The 25175-nt window shown below is 52.7% G+C and overlaps 1 long non-coding RNA gene across 24 annotated transcripts; it reads right to left on the reverse strand.

Moving 5' to 3' along the window:
* On the reverse strand, positions 1–18731 carry LOC119695614. Of its 24 annotated transcripts, none has more exons than XR_005255285.1 (5): positions 18662–18731; positions 17522–17619; positions 14825–14953; positions 3454–13989; positions 1–481 (listed from the first exon to the last, which is right to left on the reverse strand). It is a non-coding gene; the product is annotated as an uncharacterized LOC119695614 (long non-coding RNA). The 24 variants fall into 24 exon arrangements; XR_005255280.1 differs by lacking the exons at positions 17522–17619; positions 18662–18731 and adding exons at positions 15356–15442; positions 16657–17514; XR_005255269.1 differs by having other exon boundaries at positions 3454–16803.
* Between the last annotated feature and the right edge of the window lie 6444 nt (positions 18732–25175).

Below are 25175 nucleotides of genomic sequence, written 5' to 3' on the forward strand. Positions count from 1 at the left end.
TTGGCTAATTGCTTTCAGTTTTATTGTCCTGGTCAGTTCAATGAAAATCACAAGCTGACCTCTCAGAGGTAAACACGGCCCTATTGATGCCAAGGAAATCCACATTCCTAATGATGACAGTATAGTGATGATTCCTTAAGATGTCTGGTCTTTAAGTGAGGATCAGGAAGTGCATGTGTGAGAGTATGGATTTCTCACATATTATGGTGCTTTTGCCTCTAAAGGAAGGAGCAGAGTCATCCTGCTGTGCACGTTCCACAGTTGTTTATTCCTCAGCACAGTGGGAAGATGTACTGCCAGAGGTCCCAAACCTTCCTGACCCGATGCCTTGTCTGCCAGGAACTATTTAGTGTGATAATGGCGTTTGATAGACTGGACACAAACACCATTGTCACACTCCACAGCTCTGGGAGCAGGTCCTTAGCCTGTGGAAGAGCGATGGAGGCACGCTGCAGACTTCAGCAGAGGGGGTTTCAAGGACCTGCAAAACAGACACAAGACCAGGTTTGTGCATATTTATATGTGGCACATCAGGGTCCTCACAAGGAGATGGGACACAGGATGCTGATTTGGTCTGAGTTGAATATTGTGTCTCTGCTAGCTGTGGGAATGTAAAAGCTAAGTGGCTTTGAGTGCCCTTACATACAAGGGAGATGGACAGCACCTGGGAAAGTAATCTGTACTATTCTAGAAGCAAATTCCTGAGGAGAGGGATGAGTAATTTCTGCAAGGGCCTGTGTCTTTCTCTAAGTGGTGGAGTCAGCCCAGAATCAGCATCAGACTTTTCTAGCTATGTCAGACCTGAGGAACTACAATGCTGGGGATTATATTTGATTTTCATATACTTGTTTTTAGCAGCATTTTTGAGTAGCGCACATACAAGTCAGCCAAGTTGGTCTGTAGTCCTGGTCCCACTGTTCCTGGTCCCACTGCCCCCTATTCCAAGATGTTCTTCTGGGACACATCAGTACCTGTGCATGACAGAATTAAGCTCTAGGGCCCATAGCTGTGGTGCTCATCTCTGCACAGGCTGGGTGTTCAGAATGTTTCTCTGTATGTTTAGCCTGCTAGCCAAATAGCAGTTCTGCACACTCTCAGTCTGAGAGTAGAAAACATCCCATAAAAGATTATGTGGACTAAGGAGTGGATTAAGAGCACACAAACATGCTGCACAGGGATTTGTAACCCATGGGAATTCAGTTATATGCCATCATGACATCTGAATGCTGCAGAGAGGCAGAGAAAACAGAGAAGGAGGAGCACATGGAAGTGGGGGGGGGGGGGGGGGGTTAGAAACCAGGGCTGGGGTGAACAGCAGTAGCCTTTACTTTTTGTAAGTACTTAAAATTGAACTTTCTGGCTCAAAAGAGAATCAATCCCCTGTGGACTGGTTAGAAGCCTCTTGGCAGGGGATGCTGTTGTCTTTTTGAGCCAAAATGTGAGAATGGGATGTCTTGCTGTAGTGCTTTTCATTTATTTCTAAGCTCAGAAATGCATTCCCATTTTATATGCTGCAGAGAATTTGCTCCCCATGCGTAGTAAACCTAGACTCTCTAACAGTCTTCTGGATCTGGTTCTGCTTTAGCAACAGAGTGTTAAAGAAGTTAAAGCTCTCAAAAGGCTCATCCTCTGAGAACTCCTCCCTGGGTTTGGCCTTCTCATCAATCCCTTTTTGTGAAGGGAGCACAGCACTCACAAATCAGCCCACTCAATTCCACAGCATCAGATGTCGAAATGCCCGCACAGAGGTGATACCAAGGCTGCTGCCCACCTGTACTGACACATCTGAATCACCAGCCTGCTCTTCACAGTGTAACAGGGGTCTCCTCACCCTGTGATCTAACTTTGTATTTTATCTGGATCTTCTTCCCAATTGTTATATAGTTCAGCCAGTGTTGATAGGTCAGGGCAGACTTAGTAGGGCTCTGGATCGGTTTAGTTCTTCATTGACATCAGGGACCTCAGGGGAGGGTTTGTGATAATTCAGTGCCACAAGCTGGCAGCAGAAGCTGGATTCTGAGTGCCCTTTGCTGGTGGACAGAACAGAGAAATGGACCTTCAGTGTCTGGTTACCAGATCATGCTGTTTCATTTCTCCAGTGTGATTATTACAACAGTAATAATCTGGCATTCCCATCCCTGCCATGAAAGCAAGCCTAGAAATGCTCAGGCATGGCTGACATCCAAGGGATTTTCATGTCCCACTGGTTCTGTCTGTGTTTTGAGTCTGTAGTGCTGCAGTGGGACAGAGCTGAGCATTTGAACATACACACACACACACACCACACACACAAAACAGGCAGATGTGCAGATCCACAGGTCAGGCTCCTATGCAGTCCCAGCTATGAAGGAGACATCTCTGAAAGAAGGAGACGAGCTGCAGCACACCCTGAGCATCACATGGCACTGAGTCTTTGGAATTAATGATGGCAAAAACCCAGTCATGCCAGAACATTCTGTCAGTAAGGATGCAGCTGTAGCCCTGAGGTCCACAGGGCTGGTTTTGGTAAAAAACCAATGGCTATGCTGCAGCTGGTGAGAGAGAGAAATGAATGCCAAAGGGACAGAGGTGCTGTACCTGGCTTTCTAATTCACCTCAGTGTTGGTGTCTTCCCTTACCTTTCCTCATACACATTTTAGTCAGCTTTCTCTCTGCAGAAGAGGGGAAGGATCATGCAAATTCCTACTAATGAAGCTCCCTGAGGAAAAGCCTGGCAATCCTGTGCAGAGCAGGAAAGCCCAGAAATCCTGGCAGAAGGACTCGTCTTCACTGCAGAACACGTAAGGAGAAAGCAAGGCAGCTGATGCCACTGCAAACAGGCAATTTTTAGTCCCTCAGCTACGTGGAAGCTTCCAGCAAATCAACAGGAATATTTCTGAGACAAAATATCATGCAAGAAAGAGAAATGGCCACTAGTTTTTAGTACTGCAAGGGGACAAAAACCCCAAAATACTGGGAAAGTTACAGGGAGAAAAGAAAGCGTAAACATCAGAGAAAAATCCCCTTTTTGCTTTTCTTCTGCTGGACATCTATGTAAAGAACATCATTGGGATGTTCCAATGCAGAGGGCATTGTGAAGAACAAATGGGTTTTCAAGAGAGTTTTTTGAGATGAGTCACAGAACCTGTCCTTCCCACATGGCCAGACCTGGAAGCATTCCTGGTCCCCCAGAAAGTCTGTCAGCTTCCCCACCACCCCATTTCTTAAAAACAATAAACAGGGTGGTTTACGCTACCCTAACAAAAGCCTAATCTCTTTCCAAGTGCAGGTAGAGATCCCTAGGTCCAAGACATTAAATCATGTTCAATTACACAGTTGAGCCCTGGGTATGTGTGGATATTTTAGTATGCTGAAGTGCTTAGTGTTGGAAATCCACCTGCACTCTTTTATTTTTGTTCATCTCTTTCAGCATTTCCTTTTCCTCACATGAATTTTGCTCAGGAAGGCACTTACCATCAGAGACAACAGCCAAAGGATCGTCTGGTGTGTTGTTAGGGCTGGGCAGAACTGGGATTCTCTCGCAGGACATTTTGCTGATTGTCTGTACTCGAATCTTTGGAGTTGTGGTTTCTTTTCTGAGTTCCCAGCAGTGGGCAGCTGCTGCAAGCCTCTGCTTCCAGTGGACACCTTTCCCTCTCCCTTTATGGGATCCTGAAGTTTTAAAGTAAACAATTCATTCTTGTTCTGATAAGTCATATTAAAATATTGATCTGGGGGAGGGAGATGACCCTCGCTGCACTGAGCCAGAGTCACCTTTAGTCAGACTAAAGAACGGAAAAAAGCTCTGAGACTTCAATTTTCTCTGTTCCTTCAGAGAGCACATGTGGGGAGGGAAAAATGCAAAAGATAAGGGGGTTTCAGCTCTTTGTTTTGCTGAACCCTGAGATGAAGAGTGTTTACTCTGGCTGCATATTAATTGCTTACTTTTGCCATGGAGACTGATTTTGTCAGTTCCTCAGTGCTCATCTCATGTTCACTCCTGAGGCTTGCCAATCCTTTTTCTTCCTTAAATTTTGATGTTCTGTCTGCTTTGATTTTCAGGTTTTACTTTTTCCAGCACACCTAGGAGGTAGGGAGAAAAGCCTGGCTTCAGTTGAGCCTGTCTGAACACCACTGGCAAACCCAGGAATGGTACACACCTCCCAGGACCTCATCCAACAACGAGACCATTGCATAAACCTCCAGTTTAGGGCCTGATGAATTACACTTCTTTTTGTGAAGGCTAAAATAGGATTTGAACCTAAGATTTTCTCTGAACATAAAATCAAGTCACATTTTGGGTATGGAAACATTTGCTAGTTAACTAACAGGTGCTTCATCACTTACTTCCATTGCCATACTTCTGTTCCATCAGAACATTTTGGAAAAGCCTGAAGTAATAGTTTGGGGGTTTAGGAAGCAAAGTTTTCAATATAAATACTTCACAAAAGTGAAGAACCAGGTAATTCTACTGATTTTGGCTGGATGTGTCCATCCAGCAGCAGAAAACCACCATGAAATCAAATTTGGAAAACATTCTGGGTCTTGACGTCTCCTCCTTACACCCTCTTTGTTACCAGTTGATGACACGTCTTTTTTGCTTAACACTGTCTTGGACTGCAAATCTGTCATGGCAAGAATAATCTACTGTTTCCTAAAATGCTGATTTCTACTCCCAGTCCTGTTATGTAAATAGTAATTCCTTGTTTGGGACTGGTACACACACACAGTGTAAAGATGATAAAAATACTACTTCTACTAGTTCAGAGTCTGCCCTGGTAGTAGAACAAGTTTTGGGGAAAGTAGGTATCTAAAAATGACCTGTACAATTATATCAGCATCCTGTGTGCAAACTCCTTATGTGACTCTGAAAGTACAGATGTGCATTTGAAGTCTACAAAAGATATCTGACAATATGCTTAATCAGAAAAAGAGGACAATATTTCATCAAGAAGACCTCATATTAAAAAGAAAACAACCACCCCAAAACCAAAGTGCCACACTTTGTCCAAAACTAGCAGAAAAAATCTAAAATGTGCTACTTTTAATCACAGCAGAAACACCACTTACTTGGTATTTGTGGGTTGTGTTTCTGGGAAAAAAACCCAACAACCCAGTTTCCCTCAAAATGGGGCTCTGCAACTGTAGGTGAAGCACGGGTCACTCCACAGGGAGCCTGGGGAAAGTCTGGAACTGCATTGCAACATCCAGTACTGCTGCAGACTGGTTGGGGTCCAGTTCTCTGAAATGAAATGCCAAAGTGTTGGGAAATTCCTGGAAAAAGAAAAGGAACTGGTTTGTTTAAATGTTCTAAAGGTGACACAGGGGCAGATAATGCAACATACGTTGCACATAGACCTGAGGGCCAGATTCTTCCCTCTGAAATATGTACCTATGACCCCAAGCAAAATCATCTAACTTTGAAGTGCAGTCTAACTCTGAGCCTGGCTCTGCTCAGAGCAGAGGACTCAGTCCTATGATCTCCAAAAGTCCCTTCCAGCCTAAATTATTCTGTGCTTCCATTTTATATACGGAGTTCCTGGTGAGGAAGATGTCACTAGACAAAGGACACGATTTGATCCCTACAAAAGCTCTTTCCTCTCATTTATCTTATACACAATGTGAAAGATATGTTGAGGGAAATGGAAATCACAGGGATGGTGTCTTTTCTGTGCAGAAACAGTGGAAGAACAGCTTCAAAACTGAAGGAATAACTGCAGGGGCAAAAACCTGAGCTGTATCTTTGTGGCTTTACTCCAGCACAGAATACTCTTCAGCTGATCTGGGGCTGGCTATTTCATCTTTGGAAAAATCCTGCCACTGTCCCACCAGCCGTGGGCATGGCTCCCTTGGCTTAAACTTCCAGACATGTCTGGGTCAGAGATTTAGGCCAGAATCTTTTATGGAGAAAAATTACACATATCCAACAGTAGAATTGATTTTATCCATTTGCTTTCTTAATGTCAGTGACTGTGCTGACTCACATCACTTTTGGATATGGCCATATAATTTTTGACAGGACATTGCTACAGGAATTCTTGGGCTCAAAGTAGACAAAGGTGGTGTTTATCCCAGAGTACTGCAGAAATCAAAGGGCATGTTTACCATGATCTCATGGACAGAGGTAAGGGCTACAAGTGCTGGGACGGTTCAGATCCCAGAGGAGAAATGCTGTGATCCTTGTCAGTCAATGGCCACTGGTTAAAGATTACCTGTGCTGGTCACTCCGATGGCTGGGTAGAGAAAGATTAACTCAGAGCAGCAGAAAGTTGAGCAAAGGTCTTTAACCTGGAAGCCATGATCTCTTCTGATTTCTGCTGGGGATCAGTAAACGAAATTGATTTGAGTTTCCCAATCATCAAACTCATTACATCAGTTCTGGATCGTCCTGGCATTTCCTGTAACCATTCACCCTCTGACAGAGAGGGGTTGGGAATTATCTTCAGATTAGGGGAGTAAGTGTGGCTGACAATGTACCCTCCATGACATTGCTTCTTCCCCAGCAAAATAGTTGTGGGCAGAATTTAAGCAATTTTGCTGTAAATAGAGGGCTAACACAAAAAACTTGTATTTACCAGTCTCTCAGGGTGACTCCCCTTTCCCCAGGAGATCTGCTGGCTCTGCAGAGAGGTGTGCTGGGCACACCAGTGTACAAAGGATGCCCTAGGGTGGGTTTGAGGGAGCACTTCCAGCTCTGTTAGTCCTCTGACCCCTGAGCTGCACATGAGGGTAAGCAGCTTTAATAATTTTTTGTCTCTGCAAAAAATTCTGTAAATCCACTGTGGACTTAAATTCTGTAAAAAATCTGTTTCAATCCACTTCTCGGAACTTGAGGAGGCTTTGGTGACCTGAATTCCGTCAGTCCCTAGCGCAGTCTGTGCCCAGGGCTGAGGGTGGCTCTGCTGAGGGGCCCTGTGCCCTGCCCCTGTCCCTCCACGAGCCCAGCCCCAGCACCAAGGCCTGGGCCAGCTCTGAGGCAGAGTTTGGGGCAGCATGGACAGGGCTCTTGGTGCCCTTGGCTTGCTGCAGCCAGCTGTAATTGACTGCTAGTTGTTTTCATTGCAGCGCTGCAGTACAGCCAGCAGCAGTCCCTGCGTGGCTCCCGTGTCTCAGGAGATGCCTGTCAGCATTTCACATAGGTGCTAGTTTTGCTCTTTTGAGAAAAGCAAAAAAATCAGTTTGGCCCCTTGAAGCACTGCAAAGAAAAAGTTTTTATAGTGGTTTTATAACTCCATGTGATGTTCTGCCTGGGTCCCGTGGTGACTGGAGGAGCTCCCTACAGCTAGTCTGGCCACCAGAAGGGCTTAAAGTCAGGGCCCAGAAATAGCCAAGTAGCCTCAGCTTGGCACGGGCTGGACTTGGCTTCCCTTTTCTATATTCATCTGCTCCTAATTCCCCAGTTACACGGAAAAACAGTGCAGCCGTGATGGCAATGTTTTGGAGATAGTGGTGACAAAGTAACAAAGAATGAGCCATCGAGTGTTTTGTGTGACATTGCAGGCACTTTCCTTGCTAGATGGAAACTTCACACCGATTCCACATTTAGTCTCACCTGTCTTACCAAATCATTTATCACCCTATGTAGCATGAAATTGCATTTCCCATGGCTGTTCCAGTCCTGTTTGCCATGGCTCTGCTGAACTAAAGCCTTTTCACAAAATCCTGATTTCAAGACCTCAGAGAAAAAGAAGCTGCTATCTTTTCCCAGTCTGTCCCTGTGGGTAATCCAAACCAACCGGTGTGAGGGGCAGGCTGTGGCTGCTCGGGTGCAGCTGGTCTGTCATTACTTAGGTTGGTGCAGGTGCTGAGCATCAGACATCGTTAGGTGTTCAAAGATAGTTTTGAGTGAAAAGAAGGACTAAAGTGGGGAGGAAAGTGAGGCAGCAGCTTTTGTAAAAGAGTTGAAGTGCTCTCTTTCCACAAAGAAAATCTTTGTAGCATTGGTAACTGGAGAATGCTCCAGAAAGGATTTGCTCCCAGTGAGCAGAGGCTGGTTGCCAGTGGCAGCCACGAGCCCCTGTTACCTGGCCATAACTGGGAAGTTCCTGTGTCAAAGCTAGAGAATCACAGAATGGTTTGGGTGGGAAGGGCCTTAAAGATCATCTCCTTCCACCCTCATGGGCAGGGATGTCTTCCACTCTCGCAGGTTGCTCCAAGCTCTGTTCAACGTGGCCTGAGACACTCCCAGGGATGGGGCAGCCACAGCTTCTCTGGGCACCCTGTGCCAGGGCCTCACCACCCTCACAGCTGAGAATGTCTTCCCAATATCCCATCTAATTCTGCCCTCTGGAAGTGTGAAGCCATTCCCTGCATCCTGTGAGTCCAGGCCCTTGTCCCAAGTCCCTCCCCATCCCTCCTGTGAGCCCCTTAGGTGCTGCAGGGAACCTGCCCACAGAAACAGCAAGAGGGTGAAATATGGATCTTGAGTTAAAAATAAAGTGAGCATTAGCAATTCCTGACCTAGCACTGGGAATGGCAACATTACGTATCAAAAGAATGGAAAGAAAAATTATTACTGTCCAGTACAGGCTGTAGAAACAGGTGTGGGAGTTACACAGGTGTTTAGGCATGCTGGAAGTTAATTAGTCCTGATTAAGATCAGGTGTGAGGGTGGTTCAGGGACCTTGTAATGGTTTTTCAGTCTAAAGTGATTCTCAGTGTGGTGAGGGCTTCAGAAGTGGTTTTGCCAAGTTGGAGAAGCTTACCCATTGCATTGGATATTAAATTTACTGGATAACAACAGCTCTGGAGTTCCTGTGACTGCTCTTCTAGACTGACTTGCCTGGAGAGGCTTAAAACTGACAAGTAAGGGGACTTCTGGTTTTTGTGGTTGGAATGGGGTGACTGAGGTTCCTGTACTCAGCAATTGAAATAGGTGCTGGTGTGCCTTGGCATGGATGAGATTTGGTGAGGTCTATCTGTGGGAAATGTGCCGGATCAGAAAGAAATTACCAGAAAACTTTTTGCCTGCCTGCCAGCATCTTTATGCTCTCTGAGGATAGCTTAGGAAGAGAAAAACTGAAATAAAACAAGGGTGTGGTTAGTGAATCAGAGGTGGCCTTGTGTTTCATCCTCTGGATGATCAAGGGTGATGGTGTCTGGATCCTGGACACTTCTGCCTGTTTCCTGAAGCCTTTTCCACAAAATCCTGATTTCAAGACCTCAGAGAAAAAGAAGCTGCTATCTTTTCCCAGTCTGTCCCTGTGGGTAATCCAAACCAACCGGTGTGAGGGGCAGGCTGTGGCTGCTCGGGTGCAGCTGGTCTGTCATTACTTCGGTTGGTGCAGGTGCTGAGCATCAGACATCATTAGGTGTTCAAAGATAGTTTTGAGTGAAAAGAAGGACTAAAGTGGGGAGGAAAGTGAGGCAGCAGCTTTTGTGAGAGAAAAATTCCCTGTGTTCCAGGGCTTTTTCCAGATCAGCTCTTGGAAATCAGTGGGCTTGTACTGTGCTCACTGAGCACCGGGGCACAGAGCTCCCAAAGGTATTTAGCTGAAGTGTAATCCCAAATACTGTGCAATGGACTAGGTTGAGGTGTTCGTGTGCCCGCACTTCAGAACCCCCATGTGATGTTTGTACCCGGCATCTGCAGCTTCAGTGTGTGAGGAACAGGACCAGTGTGAACACTGGAGTCCCAGTCACTGGGACAAGAGGTCACTTTCTCCCTGCTTTGGGAGCCCTCGGCTGGAGCTCTGTGACAGCATGGCAGAAGGGTGGCTGCAGAGTGCCAGCTGCCACCGGGCACCCCCTCCGGGCGTGCAGTGGAGCTGCGGGAGGGCTGGCAGCCCTGGCAGGCCGTGCTGTGTTTCCAGGTGTTTGCAGGGTGCTCAGGGGGCTCAGAGCAGCGAGGGCAGGGCTACTGTGGAGCCTTGTGCTGCCCCGGGGATTGTGGCACCTGCCTGCTTGACGGGGCCAGGGTGACCTGGGAGGCGGCTGCCTCTGTCCCCCGGGTAAAGGGCTGTCCACAAAGCTCCCGGGCATGCGTCTGCCGGCTTTAGAGAACAAAGAACAGCCTCTCCTGTCCCTCGCTGTGAAAACAGACAGTCACTAACCTGGTGTTCCGTGTCCGCCTTTGTCCCACGCACCGAGGAGATGTCACTGGGCAAACGGGCCTGGCCGGGGCTGAGCTGGGCTTAAAAGGACACAGGTTCTTGTTGGGTGGGGAGGGGAGGAGTGCCCAGCTCTCTAAGGAAACATCTGGCTGTCTTTAACCACTAGGAACTGCATGCACGACCTGCCTGTGTAATGACAGACCAGTTCAGCTCACCAGAGCTTGAAATCTGTCGCCATAGCCTCACGAGGTTTCCCAGTTACACAATGTTGTCCCCAGAATACAGTTAAAGAAAAATTATTTTGAGAATTCCTTTTCTGGCATTTCATTTCTTACTGTTTCACAGTGTTAGTAGTATTAGTGTTTGAGAAAGGAACTAGTTTGCTGGCTAAATTAATTTTCTCTTTTTTTTTTTTTTCTTTTCTTTAATGGAGAAATGAGATCCAACAGTGAAAAGTAACCTTTCTAAAAAGAAACACAAAATAAGGGAGAAGGGAGGGAAATTCTGTTTGATTTCCAGCAAATGCTCACTTTAAATATCTATGTATTGATATTCTTATTTGGAGATACTGCTAAGGTGTTTCAGTAATTTTTTTTGGACCAAAGGTACCTGCTCTATCAATCTGCATCAGTCTCACCAGGGGTTATATGGCACAGCCACTGTAGAGCCTGTTAATGCTGTATAGGACCCCTCTTTTGCTGAATCATTGGTATCAGCTTGCTGTGTTTGGGAGTGTTTTTATTTTAAAAGCTAAAACTTTCTACTGGCTCTAAAACAAAACATTTTCCAGCCTCTTGGATTTTTTGTGTTGTATTGGAAAACAAGTCAACACGTGCAATTCTTGTTTTAGTGATCTCGGTGAATGAATCTTTATTTTCATTAAATAGGAGATAAAATGTGCCCATTTAAAGATCAAGAAACAATTACTGAATTTCATGTCCAAGTGAAGACTCTTAAACTATGTAATTTGCAGTCATTTTGCCATTATTTGCTTCCAAGGCTTATTTGGGGATTCAGATATTATTCTCTCTGCTTACCAAGAAAAAACCCCAACTTTTAATTAATGCTTGCAGGATTAATTCTGTATGAACTGAAGTTTAGAACTCACCTGCTGTTCCTAGAATACTCCTGGGATCTTGGTTTTCATCCTCAGAAGTTTATTATGACTGGGAAAAAAAACCAAAACACCACATATACAAATCTGAATCTTTATCCCCAGTGGGAAGTGAGTTATTTTCTCCAGATATCAGCTGATGCTTTTCCAACTTACGTGAGAGCTTTCTCCACTGCCCGGGCTGTGGAGCTGTGTTTGGCTGGGATGGGGTGGCCCTGGTCCCTGCCTGAGCCTCCAGCCGTGCGTGTGGCTGCGGGGCTGGACGGGCCGTGCCTGGAGCTGGGCTCTGGGAATGATCCCAGAAGACTGCCCCTGCTCTGGCTGTGCCAGGGTGCTGTTCCCAGGGCTGGCACCTGGGCCGCTCTGTGCCCCGAGACGGGCTGTCCCAGGTGGCACCGGGCACGGCAGTGCCCTGGGATGCACCGCCCGTGGCACAGGAGGGGCCCGAGCTGTTGGGTCACAGCTGCTGGGCACACATGATGGAGATCTTCGGGGCCTGGCTGGGAGGGGCTGTGGGGTCTGACCATGGGCCAAGCCGGGCTGTGCTCGCCCTGGGGTGGCAGGGACACGGGGCTGTGGGTGTGGTGACACCTGCCTGCTGGTGGCACAGCTCGTGTGCTCCCAGCGTGCCTGGTGAATTAAGGTACCATCTGCCCATGGCTGGCCTGTTGGAACTATTTCACATATGTGAGCTGGAGCACGTTAAACATTAATCATTCCTCTCAAGCCTCCGTGGGCGTGGGCCAGGGCTCTGCTTTACCCAGGTCAATGAACAAGGCTCTGGGGCCATGTTTGAAGCTAAGTGTTTGTGTGGCAAGATTATGTGTGTTTCACAATTCTTAAATGCTAGTAGAATATTCCTGCTAGTGGAATGTAAAGTCCAATTTTAATTTAGGATCAGTGAGTAACTTAACTAGACATGAGTACCATACTGCTGTGACAAGCAGTCTGGGAATTCCTGAAGTTTGTTGAGGATAATTTCTCATCGCAAGTGCTTGGTGAACCGACTAGAAAAGGTGCTCTGCCACAGGGGTTTGTGAATAGAGGACTCATGGCAGGAGTTCTGGGGTAGTTACAAAAAGCAGAGTTGTCGCCCTGGATTTCAAGAGAGCAAATTTAAGCTGCCAGGGAGCAGTTGGCCACGTCCCCTGAGTAGCTGGTCAGGGGGCCCCGAGTGCTGGTCAGTTTGACTGAAACGTGCAGGAGAGGCAATGCCATTCGGGCAGAAGCCAGGCGGCTGGGGTAGGTTCTCAGCTTGGCTGAACAGGGCACGCTGCTCTTGGCTCTCTGGAAGCCAGGCCGGGTGCCACAGGAAGAGGAGAGCTGTGGTTTGCCAGCAGAGGGCTCGCGTCTCAATCCAAGGGCTTGTACTGTTCAACGCTGTTATCCAGGATCCGGGTGCAGGAGTGCAACACACCAGGAGCGAGTTTGCTGAGGATGCTGAAGTGGGAGGTGCTGTGGGCTCAAGGGACGAGAGGCCTTGCAGAGGGATCCAGAGAAGTGAACACTGGGCAGTCATCGGTGGCAGGAAATCTAACAGAAACAGCAGCGCTGCTGGCAGCAGAATTTCTGGTGGTTTCTGTAGGGCCTGGATTTCACCCAGTATATAGTAGTGCAGCACTTATTGTGTGAATTACAGGATTTTGCTGAAAAGCATAAAGATGAATGACTGTACCTGCGGGGAGCATGGGATGGAGTTCTCTTGAAGTCAGGCAGTGTGCAGCCACAGGTTTGTGAGAACTGGTTGACTCACCTTTACCCCAAACTGGGAATTTTTCATCAAATTAGGTTTTCCTGAAATGCATCATTTGACAAAATATTCCTCTTTGGCTGAAATTTTAACTTTAAAAAGCTTCTATTTAATTTGTAACTGTATTTTTATTTAACTCCTGAAAGCTGGCATGAGTATGGCAGTTTGAATTAATGTTGCTTTTTAAGTGTTGTTTAAAGTTGTGCTTTTATTTACACTAAGTCTTGGGGGTTTCGTGGTTGGTTTTTTTTTTAAAGTCAGGTTTAGATAGTATAGTTTGAGCATAAGAACAGGAGGAAGCTGAGTGAGGGTTGCTATGCATTGCTTATGTGTGTTTGCTAGTGAAGTAATGGTGCTGGATTAAGTATTTTTTTTTTTCCCAGCACTTTCTAAAGGCACCCAGTTATTTTCAGTACCAGATAAATCATGATTTTGGTCCTGTGCTACATGTCTGAACTATGCCTTACTGACAGAGGAGTTTCCACAGCTATGCTAGTAAGCTGAGAACTGTCCTGGCCTCTCTGGGTGGCCCCCTCTGTGCATGCAGGAGGTGTAGGAAGGCCCTGGGTTGCCTTGTGCCTCTCCCAGGCTGTTTCCCCAGCAGTCCCTTGCCCTGCTGAAATGAGCTCAGGAGTTGATGTGGCACCTGCTTGGTGCCCTTCTTCTCTCGTGGTGCCAGGTGAAAGCTCTGAAAGATGATGTTAAGCAAACTGGGAAGGAATGTTCTGTCAGCTCTGCTGTCAGAGCCAGGCCTGGCTGTGCGCTGCTCCCAGTGGCTGCCTGGGAAGGAAATAGGGTTTTATCATCAAAAGAAAAATCCCAAACTGGGTACTTGTGCTGATGCTGATAGAACACTGTGTTTGCCACATGATAAATGACAACTTGGTAGTAAGAATAAGGTGAATTGAGATGACTCGTGTACTCTACAAACCTGTATATGTTTACAGTAAATGTATCACTATATAGTGGGTATGTGTTACCAAACCATGCCAGAGATGCAGAAACTGGCTCTGAGCTGAGTTTTCTGATGCCTGCATTCATGCCCTGAGAGACACTAGACAGAACAGTCCAAAATCCTTAGGAGATGTGGTGTCCTAGGGAAACAAGGACAGTTTTGGTTTTATTTTGTTGGTTTGTTTTTTTTTTTTTCACCTAAGTGAGACATGAAGTAAAAACTTGCTTCCAGGAATCCACATTGGTGGAGATTCAATTTCTGGTCCAAATTTATGCTTAGAAGCAGTGATTCTGCCTCTCTCTAGTGTTTGTCTCTGCACCAAAGTCCTGCTTAGCTTCTCCAGGTTCTAAAAGCTGCTGAAGGAATAACAATGCTGCTGACATCTCACCATGAGAGTGTCCTTGCCAAACAGGATGGCAGCAGCTCTGTTGCTCTGGGAATTTAGAGTACAAAGCAATCTCGAGGCAGCTGCATTTTCTTACTGGACTGCAGTTCTTGCCAGCGCTTTCCTGGGCCAGGAGGCTGCCAGGCTGGAGTTGTTACTGGGACCCTTGCACTGCACACAAACTGCTGCACTCTGCGTGCTCCTGGCGCTGAGCTGCTGCCCATGTGTAGGGCAGGAACATCTGCCACATCTGGGTTGTTCCTGAGGAACACTGATTGGCATGTAACACCACCTGCCTTTGTCTTGGGGATTCGGACTCCCAGAATATTGGCTGATGTGCCAACTCTTGCAATAGGCTTTGCACTGTTGTTGCAAACCAAAGGCAGAAAGGAGCCACAGAAAGATGTTTCCTGCCTTGCTATCAAATAGCAAAGTCCCTTACAAACGGGGAAAAAATTGAATCGAATGCTCCTATTTTCTCTCTCTCTTTTTTTTTTTAACCTATGGGCACAATTGGGAAATGCTGAGTCCAAAATGTGTGTGTTGTACCCAGCCACTGATAAAACATAGAAGCACAATTTATACTTACATTATTATTCCATAATTGGAGATGGTGAACTAGCTGCTTGCTTGCTGAGGAAGAGGAACTGTTTCAAGCTTGACAATTTTCTTGAAAGCTGCCATTCACAGAAGTAATGCACTAGGGCAAAGGTAATTCCTGGTGAGGTAGAGAAAATGTTGTCACTTGTGCAAACAGGTGGCCCTCAGTTCCCTGAACTCTAGGGCTACAGAGGAAGGTAATTACTAGACTTTCACTATGTTACCCCACTTTTAAGCAGCTACAAGTTATTTAATGGTTGTGCTCTGTAAAGAACTCCTTAAAACTAAATACCTGTGCTGCACCGGCACACTAAAACATGTAGAGGGATACAGAGAGGTGTCTGCCCATGGCATGCGACTAATATTTGCCAAGTATTGATCTAGTGTGCATCTCCTATCTTTTAGCTGTAGTCCAAGGTTCAAAGTTTGGCTTTTATTTAAAAACAGATTTCACAGGGAGGTCATGTCCTTTAGCTAATCCAGCAGCAATAGAGGTCTGTAAAATGGAAATTGGGTTTACCACTACTTGGAGGAAAGCCCTGAAGCCCACATGGAAAGCCCCTGTGGCACAGAGGTGTATCCACTGACATGGCAGTATGCAGAGAGCCTGGACAAGTGACAAAGTGGAGGAAATAATTAGTCTGCTTTGGAATGTTGTGGTGCTGCCAGACTCAGCCTCAAACCAGGGGAAGATAAGCCCTGACTATTTGCTCCTGACCCAGGCACACCCACAGCCCTTCCCAGGGTATTGGTCACTCATTCCCACCTTCATATTTTCACTGCAACGAGTTGGCTGAAATTATTCCCAAATAGCTGAAACCCCAAAGCACACTGGAAAAGGCAGGTTTACCACAAAATAAATGGCTACTAGAAAATAATAATCCAATGTACAAGAGGGTGTTGGTTTTTACTTCCAGTTTCCCTTTATAAAGTTATGTGCATTTGTATATAACAACCTGTAAATAGGGGTGTGGAAAATCTCTTGCTTTAGAGGCAGAATTAAGTGACCTTGCATCAAGAATTCACTCACAGTTTTAAAACTGAAGCAAGCACAGAGTAGTTCCTGTCCACAGCAAGTTTAGCACGTTTCATTTCTATTTAAGTGACCCTGGCCACTCTGTCCAGGGCTGTCTCTGTGTCTCAGGCACTGGGGACTGCAGTGACCAGGCCATGGACAGTCTGAAACCAGAGCAGATCCCTCTGGATCAGCAACACGCTGGGGACAACTGGGTACAGGAATGAGCAGAAACCATCAGCCTCTGGGACAAGGACATCATTTTAATTACACAGGTCATGCCCCATGTATGGATGCAGCTCCTCAGACCCTCTTGGCACAAAAGCCAGTCCTGATCTAGTTCTCCTATCTTCCACAAAAGCCACAGGAATTCAAATTTTGGGCTACCTTTACAAACTGCATTTCAGCTTTGCTAAAGCAAATCCCTGCAGGTCCCTGCTTCCAGAGCACCAGTCCTTACTGATCTCCAGTTCCCTGGAAAACCTGCCCCAGTCCCAATGTGAGCCAGCAACAGCTGCACCCTGGCTGAGCAGAAGTCTGGAGAGGTCAGAACCCTCCCCTGGACTGCTGCACTTGAAGTGAGATCCAGCTACAAATGGAGCTCTGGAAACAGCCTCCAAAACGTTCTAGGATCGGACCTTTAAAATGGCTCTAAAGAGCTCCAGCACGAGTCCTTGTCCCAGCCCTGGCTCGCTCACACACACACACACACACACACACACAAGAAGCCAAGGGTCACACTTGCAGAACTCCCTCAGCCTTTTGTGCCCAGCGCTGAGGGAAATCTGACAGGATTAATAAAGTACCTTTGCTGAGAGCAGTCATCACTTCTGGCCTTCAGGCTTGGCAAGATTTTGTAGTGAACGGACCCAAATTCAATTCTTAAATCTAAATCTCTGACAAGTCTTGTTATAAAGATAACAGACAGCCACACAGGCCACAGAATTAAAAGCCTGCAGAAGGAATAAAAGAGGTTTTTCTAGTAATAACAGAAGTTCCTTTCTTCCCTCATCAGTCTGGGACTGTAGGACTAAATCTTTGCCACCAAGAGACAAGAGAGTTGTGATTAACAGTTAAACCCCTCACACACTGTTATTTCTCAGAGCTGGGCCTGTGCTGAGCTGCTCTCATGGGCCTACAGTGCTTTGGGGAGGGGCAAGACAACATCCCACTTCTGCCTGGATAAATTTCAAGATCATAGGGAGTAATTTCCCTTCTCTCTCTCTGACCCATGGTGTTGTGGGAAAGTGTGCTGAGGTCGTGGGTCTGGGGTGGGATTGGGGTCAGGGTCGGGTGCCGAATAGATGCCTTTCCACGCCATTTCCTGACCCAAAGCAGTGCCGCCCTCTTTGGAAGGACATGCCAGTCTGTGTCGCGGGGCCGCCATCTCTGGTGTGGAGTCAGGAGCTTCCACTTTTGTCACCGTGCTGGGTTCTGACAGGAGCCATTGTGGTCAGGCTGCCGTGTCGCTGTGCTGCGGGGTGACAGCTGGGGCAGGGCTGGCTGCCAGCCCCTGGCCCAGCGCAGATGAGCTGAGGCTGGGCAGCGTGTGGGAACGGTGGCAGGAAAAGCAGGGATGGTGCTCGTGTTAGTGCCACACTGCAGGGCACTGGGACTTGGCTGCAGCTCCAGCTCTCCTGCTGCTCAGGGTGCAGGCTCTGCTGCATTTACCTGTGGCTCCCCAGGACAGTAGCAACAAGAGGAAACGGAGTGCCACAGCTGGGTCCCACCAGCTTGTGTTTCCCTCTGAGGACAGTCTCCATCCTTCTCTGGAGAAGAGAATGAAAAATGGGAAAAATGAGGTGATGAGTAGGGAAAATTGTGGGAGTAAATCTTGAGAAAAGCTCTATGACATTAAAAAAAATATTTTGAAGTAAAAATTAGGGAATTTGTGGAAAAGTACGGGAATCTTGGGGGATAAAACTTTAAAAATAATCTAAGAATGAGTATTTTTGGGTAAAAAATAAGGAAAAGAAATTTTGGGTTGTAAAACTGGAGGTAGGCCCTAGAATAGATGATTAATGTTTTCTTGTAAAAACAAGGAAATCAGAAGTAGAAAGATAGGGAAAATTTGGGGAGTAAAAGTAAAATAATCCTCAAAGATCCAGGAATTAACATCCTGAGGTAAATTGAGGTCATCAGTTGTGGACATGAAAGTGAAGATTTTGGGTGTAGAAATGAATGTTTTCTCCAAGATAGGGAATGAACATTTTGAGGAGAAAATAGGATTACTGGTGTTGGACAGGTAGGGAAATTTTGGGAGTAAAGAGTGGAATAAGTAGGGGATGCTTTTGAGGGAAATTTGGGGCCAGAGGTGAAAGTCAATCAAAAGCCAACCCTGCTTCACCTCTAAATTCCAGGATAAATTCTACAAGCTGTCAGTTGAGGGACTAAAAAAACATAAAAAGTGAGCCAAAATTAATAAGGTTTCTGGGAATCCCATCTCAGTGTTGTCGTTGAATTTTTAACAGATCTTGAAGCTTTGGCTGACAATAATGCATTCCTCTGTTGGGATTGCCATGGACCAAGTGAACACTCAAGACCTGTTTTGCTCATTTCTGCCTGGAAAAGGACGTTGCACCTTCTAAGCCGTTGGGGAAATGCTGGAAAGGGCAGGAATTCAAGGTTATTTGGAGGAGTTTTATGCAGTCTTGTCAAGTGCCAGCCAGTTCTGCCTTAGGGCCATTCAAGGGGCTGGTGTGTAAAACAGCATTAGCAGAAAAGAAAGAGCAGCCATACCCATAGCAGCACTTTCTCGTGATCCCAAAACATGTTCAGAAGCTGAGAATATGAATATTCTGAGTTCAATACCTAGATGGGGCAACCACTTCTCATCATTTGACCTGATGATCCTCGAGGGTCTTTCCAACATAGACTCTCCCGTGCTCAGGAAATAACGAGGTAACAGTTCCCCCTGCCATTTTAAACCCAGAGGTTTTTACATGGGAGAGAGCCACAGAGAAGGTGTGTGAGAGGAAGGAGAGCATCAGGTCTCTGCCGGCAGGTGAGGGATGAGCGGCCCGAGCAGGGCCCGCTCTCAGCCCGGGCGCGGTGGAGAGCGGCGGGGGGAGCGGTTCCCGAGCCGCGGCGATGCAGCCCCGCTCGTGGCGCTGCGTGCCCCGGGGCTCGGCGGCCCCGTGCCCGCCAGGGGCGCCCCGCGGGGCGGGAGGCGGCGCTGAGGGCGCGGCGGTGCCCGCGGGGTCCCGGGGCCGGCCCGGGCGCTCTCCGTGTCCCGCCCGCTTCCAGCCGCCATCCAGCGGCTGCCCCAGGGAAGCGCCGTCCTCCTGGCGGGCCCGGCGCCGGCACGGCCCCGGCTCCCCGCGGCCGCAGCGGGAGCGTGCCCGGAGCCCCGGAGGAACCCCGGCCCCGCGCCGGCCGGGGCGGGAGCGGCAGCGCCGGGCTCGGTGCCAGCGCCCGTCCCGGAGCGGCTCTTCCCGCCCGCGGCGACGCCGGTCCCGATCTCAGGCCCGGGACTCGCGCACCGCCCGCCGAGGAAGAAGCGGCTGTGCCCAGCTCCTGCAGCAGATACCGGCGGGACCGGGACCCGAATCCCCGGGCCCAGATCCCGGTCCCGGCCCCACCTGAGCGCCTCGGGCTCCGCGCAGCGCCGGGAGCAGCCCCCGGTCCGAGTTTCCGCACAGCGCCGAGCGCCAGTCCCGCCGCATCCCGGGCTGAGCATCCGCCGCAGAGAGCGGGGCGGGCGCGGCTCCGCCGGGATTTACGGGCGGGCGGGCGGAGCACGGGGGCGGGGCCGGCACAGGTGTGAGGGGCGGGGCCCCGGGGGCGGGGCCGGCACAGGTGTGAGGGGCGGGGCCCCGGGGGCGGGGCCGGCACAGGTGTGAGGGGCGGGGCCCCGGGGGCGGGGCCGGCACAGGTGTGAAGGGCGGGGCCCCGGGGGCGGGGCCGGCACAGGTGTGAAGGGCGGGGCCGGCACGCGTGCGCGGGGCCCCAGAGCGGCTGCGCAGGGCGGGGCCGGCGGGGATTTAAGCCGCGGGGCGGCCGAGGCGGAGCTATTTGGTCCTCGGCGCTCGGTGAGGGAGGCTGCTGCTGGGCCGGGCTCTACATCTCTTTTTCTCTATATTTCTTCCGCGTTTCTTCTCTTTTCTATTTCTTTTTCGCTATAGCTCTCCTTTCTACCCTCCCTTCCTCCCCTTCCCCCCCCCAAACTCCCCCTAGCCCTCCCCTCCCTCCCTCCCGGGCGGTCCCCCGTACCGCCCCCCCCCCCCCCCCCCCCCCATTCCCCTACTCACCCCTACCCCTCCACCTTCTCCCTCTGGCTTCCACCCTTCCTTCCCTCCACAACCGGGCTCCTCTCCGCCCCCTCTCCCTGCTCCCTTTTCCCCCTCCAGTCTCTTCCCACCTGCCTTCAGTCCTTCTTCTCCTTCCTCCACTCTTCCTTCCCCTTTCCGTGATACCTTTCCCCCCACACCTTTCTCCTCCTTGCCCTCATCCTGCCTTCAATCCTTCCTCGCTTGCCTTCCTCCACCCTGCCTTCCCCCCAGCCCCGTCCCCTGCTGCCCTGCACACCCCGACCTCTCCCCACCTGCCCTCTGTCCTTGTCACCCTCCCCCCAGCCACCCCCTCTGCCCCCTGTTTCCACTCTCCATCCCCTGCTCTCTCTCTCTCTCTCTTTTTCCTCGCAGCCGCGGGGCTCGGGGTGCCGGGCAGTAATAAAGCCCAGAGGGCCGGAGCCCGGCGCCCCCCGCCCTCGCTGGGGTCCCCACACGGGGCCGGACCCGCTCTGCGGATCCCCCCATTCCAGTCCAACACACCGCCCGACACCGCCGGGGTTCGGCTTTCCCGACATCACGCTGGGGGGGTCGGGGCTGCGGGTCGGGGAGGGCCCCCTCCTTAGGAGGGGGTTCCGGGGGGTGGGGGAGATGCGGTTAGAGGGGCCCCCTCATTAGGGGGGACGGGGGTGGTTCGGGGGGGGCCCCCTCCGGAGGAGGGGTCCCGGGGTGGGGCCTGGCGGGGGGTAGCCCCCCTCTCGGCCCGACCCCCTCCTAACGAGGGGTGGTCCCCCTAACCCGCATCCCCGCGCCCGGCTCCGACCCCGGCCGCCTCCTGGCTAAACTCGGCGAAACTCGTCTTGTTTCGGCTATTCTCGGCTGCACTCGGCTACTGTCGACTACACTCGGCTACTGTCGGCTGCACTCGGCTACTGTCGGCTATTATCGGCTACTGCCGGCTGCACTCGGCTACTGTCGGCTGCACTCGGCTACTGTCGGCTGCACTCGGCTACTGTCGGCTATTATCGGCTACTGTCGGCTATTATCGGCTACTGTCGGCTGCACTCGGCTACTGTCGGCTATTATCGGCTACTGCCGGCTGCACTCGGCTACTGTCGGCTGCACTCGGCTACTGTCGGCTGCACTCAGCTACTGTCGGCTGCACTCGGCTACTGTCGGCTATTATCGGCTACTGTCGGCTGCACTCGGCAATACTCGGCTGCTATCGGCTGCACTCCCGCTGCGGGGTCGGGGCTGCGGGTCGGGGGGGGCCCCCTCATTGTGGGGGCGGGGGTGGTTAGGGTGCCCGCTCCGGAGGAGGGCTCTGGGGACGGAGATTGGAGGGGGTCTTCCCCCTCCAGGCTCCTCCCCCCCAGCCCCGGACGCCCTCCTCCGGACGGGGGTGGGGGTTAGGGGGAACCCCTCTTTAGGAGGGAGTCCGGGAGGCGGGGGAGGGGTGGGGGGGAGGGGGGGTGGTGTTCTTTCCGTTTGTCTGTCTGGTTTTTTTTTTTTTTTCTTCTGTTCACGGTGCAGAGTGACGTGCCTCCCTCTGCTTCCCCACCCCCCCCCTCACCTACCACTCCCGCCCACCCACCTCGGGCCGCGGTCCGGAGGAGGGGGTCCCCGGGAGGGGGCCGGGGCGGACCCGGCGCCCCCGTCCCCTAAAGAGGGGAGCCCCCTCACCCCCACCCCCCCGATGAGGGCGCCCCCGTGTGTCGGGGGAAACCGCAGCCCCGGCCGTGTCCCCTGCGTTCACCCCCGCGGGACCGGCACGGGGACACCGCCAAGGGGCTCCAGCGGCGGCCGGGGGCGCCGGGCTCCGGCCCTCTGGGCGTTATTACTGTGCGGCACCCCCGGCCCCGCGGCGGCGGGGAAAGAAGGAAAAAGGGGACGGGAAGAAAGGAGCGACAGATGGGGGGAAAGCGGGAAGGGAAGGAAAGGCCGGGACGGGGGCAAGAGGGACGGCGGACAGAGAAGGGAGAGAGGGGGAAGAGAACGGAGCAGCGGGGCAGGGACCGGACAGGAAGGGGGGGTCGTGTTTGGGGAGAGAGCAGGGGAGGGTTTGGGGGACAAAGAACAGGAATGCGGGGAGGAGGAATGAAGGGTAAGGGGGGGGAAACAGGAGGGGCAGCAACAGGAGAAGGCAAGAGCGGAAAAAGGGAGGAAGAAGAGAGAAAGAAAGAGAATATGGGGAGTAGAAAGGAGGGGGAGGGAGGCCGAAATACGAAGGAAAGGAGTGGGCTTCGGGGAGGAGAGGGAAAGGTGGGAAAGAGAAATTAGGGGAATACGAGGAGGAAGAAAGAAGGGCAGAGGGAAGAGCGAAGCACCTCCTGTCCCGGGCTGCGGAGCCCGGACTGAGCACCTCCACCCAAGCCGCACTCGCAGCGAGCAAATGGCGGCCGGAGCGGTTTCCGGCATTTAAATAACCTCCGTCCCCGCCCCGCGCAGCCGCCCTGAGGGCCCGCGCGCCTGAGCCCCGACCCCGGCCCCGCCCCCAGTAGCCCCCGGGCCCCGCCTCACGGAGCTCTTCGGCTCCCTTCGGCTGCACTCGGCTACAGTCGGCCGAGTATAGCCGAGTGCAGCCGACAGCAGCCGAGTATAGCCGAGTGCAGCCGACAGCAGCCGAGTATTGCCGACAGTAGCCGAGTGCAGCCGACAGTAGCCGATAATAGCCGACAGTAGCCGAGTGCAGCCGACAGTAGCCGAGTGCAGCCGACAGTAGCCGAGTGCAGCCGACAGTAGCCGAGTGCAGCCGGCAGTAGCCGATAATAGCCGACAGTAGCCGAGTGCAGCCGACAGTAGCCGATAATAGCCGACAGTAGCCGAGTGCAGCCGACAGTAGCCGAGTGTAGTCGACAGTAGCCGAGTGCAGCCGAGAATAGCCGAAACAAGACGAGTTTCGCCGAGTTTAGCCAGGAGGCGGCCGGGGTCGGAGCCGGGCGCGGGGATGCGGGTTAGGGGGACCACCCCTCGTTAGGAGGGGGTCGGGCCGAGAGGGGGGCTACCCCCCGCCAGGCCCCACCCCGGGACCCCTCCTCCGGAGGGGGCCCCCCCGAACCACCCCCGTCCCCCCTAATGAGGGGGCCCCTCTAACCGCATCTCCCCCACCCCCCGGAACCCCCTCCTAAGGAGGGGGCCCTCCCCGACCCGCAGCCCCGACCCCCCCAGCGTGATGTCGGGAAAGCCGAACCCCGGCGGTGTCGGGCGGTGTGTTGGACTGGAATGGGGGGATCCGCAGAGCGGGTCCGGCCCCGTGTGGGGACCCCAGCGAGGGCGGGGGGCGCCGGGCTCCGGCCCTCTGGGCTTTATTACTGCCCGGCACCCCGAGCCCCGCGGCTGCGAGGAAAAAGAGAGAGAGAGAGAGAGCAGGGGATGGAGAGTGGAAACAGGGGGCAGAGGGGGTGGCTGGGGGGAGGGTGACAAGGACAGAGGGCAGGTGGGGAGAGGTCGGGGTGTGCAGGGCAGCAGGGGACGGGGCTGGGGGGAAGGCAGGGTGGAGGAAGGCAAGCGAGGAAGGATTGAAGGCAGGATGAGGGCAAGGAGGAGAAAGGTGTGGGGGGAAAGGTATCACGGAAAGGGGAAGGAAGAGTGGAGGAAGGAGAAGAAGGACTGAAGGCAGGTGGGAAGAGACTGGAGGGGGAAAAGGGAGCAGGGAGAGGGGGCGGAGAGGAGCCCGGTTGTGGAGGGAAGGAAGGGTGGAAGCCAGAGGGAGAAGGTGGAGGGGTAGGGGTGAGTAGGGGAATGGGGGGGGGGGGGGGGGGGGCGGTACGGGGGGACCGCCTGGGAGGGAGGGAGGGGAGGGCTAGGGGGAGTTTGGGGGGGGGAAGGGGAGGAAGGGAGGGTAGAAAGGAGAGCTATAGCGAAAAAGAAATAGAAAAGAGAAGAAACGCGGAAGAAATATAGAGAAAAAGAGATGTAGAGCCCGGCCCAGCAGCAGCCTCCCTCACCGAGCGCCGAGGACCAAATAGCTCCGCCTCGGCCGCCCCGCGGCTTAAATCCCCGCCGGCCCCGCCCTGCGCAGCCGCTCTGGGGCCCCGCGCACGCGTGCCGGCCCCGCCCTTCACACCTGTGCCGGCCCCGCCCCCGGGGCCCCGCCCCTCACACCTGTGCCGGCCCCGCCCCCGGGGCCCCGCCCCTCACACCTGTGCCGGCCCCGCCCCCGGGGCCCCGCCCCTCACACCTGTGCCGGCCCCGCCCCCGTGCTCCGCCCGCCCGCCCGTAAATCCCGGCGGAGCCGCGCCCGCCCCGCTCTCTGCGGCGGATGCTCAGCCCGGGATGCGGCGGGACTGGCGCTCGGCGCTGTGCGGAAACTCGGACCGGGGGCTGCTCCCGGCGCTGCGCGGAGCCCGAGGCGCTCAGGTGGGGCCGGGACCGGGATCTGGGCCCGGGGATTCGGGTCCCGGTCCCGCCGGTATCTGCTGCAGGAGCTGGGCACAGCCGCTTCTTCCTCGGCGGGCGGTGCGCGAGTCCCGGGCCTGAGATCGGGACCGGCGTCGCCGCGGGCGGGAAGAGCCGCTCCGGGACGGGCGCTGGCACCGAGCCCGGCGCTGCCGCTCCCGCCCCGGCCGGCGCGGGGGCCGGGGTTCCTCCGGGGCTCCGGGCACGCTCCCGCTGCGGCCGCGGGGAGCCGGGGCCGTGCCGGCGCCGGGCCCGCCAGGAGGACGGCGCTTCCCTGGGGCAGCCGCTGGATGGCGGCTGGAAGCGGGCGGGACACGGAGAGCGCCCGGGCCGGCCCCGGGACCCCGCGGGCACCGCCGCGCCCTCAGCGCCGCCTCCGCCCCGCGGGGCGCCCCTGGCGGGCACGGGGGCCGCCGAGCCCCGGGGCACGCAGCGCCACGAGCGGGGCTGCATCGCCGCGGCTCGGGAACCGCTCCCCCGCCGCTCTCCACCGCGCCCGGGCTGAGAGCGGGCCCCTGCTCGGGCCGCTCATCCCTCACCTGCCGGCAGAGACCTGATGCTCTCCTTCCTCTCACACACCTTCTCTGTGGCTCGCTCTTCCCAAATTTAGGGGGAGAGGGATGGGGAGGAAGGGGCAGAAAGAAAAGGAATACGGGGAGAAGTAAGGAGAGCCAGGCGAGCAGGGAGGTTTTTGGGAG

Source organism: Motacilla alba, chromosome Z, assembly GCF_015832195.1.
Source record: "Motacilla alba alba isolate MOTALB_02 chromosome Z, Motacilla_alba_V1.0_pri, whole genome shotgun sequence".
NCBI classification, from domain to species: Eukaryota; Metazoa; Chordata; class Aves; order Passeriformes; family Motacillidae; genus Motacilla; species Motacilla alba.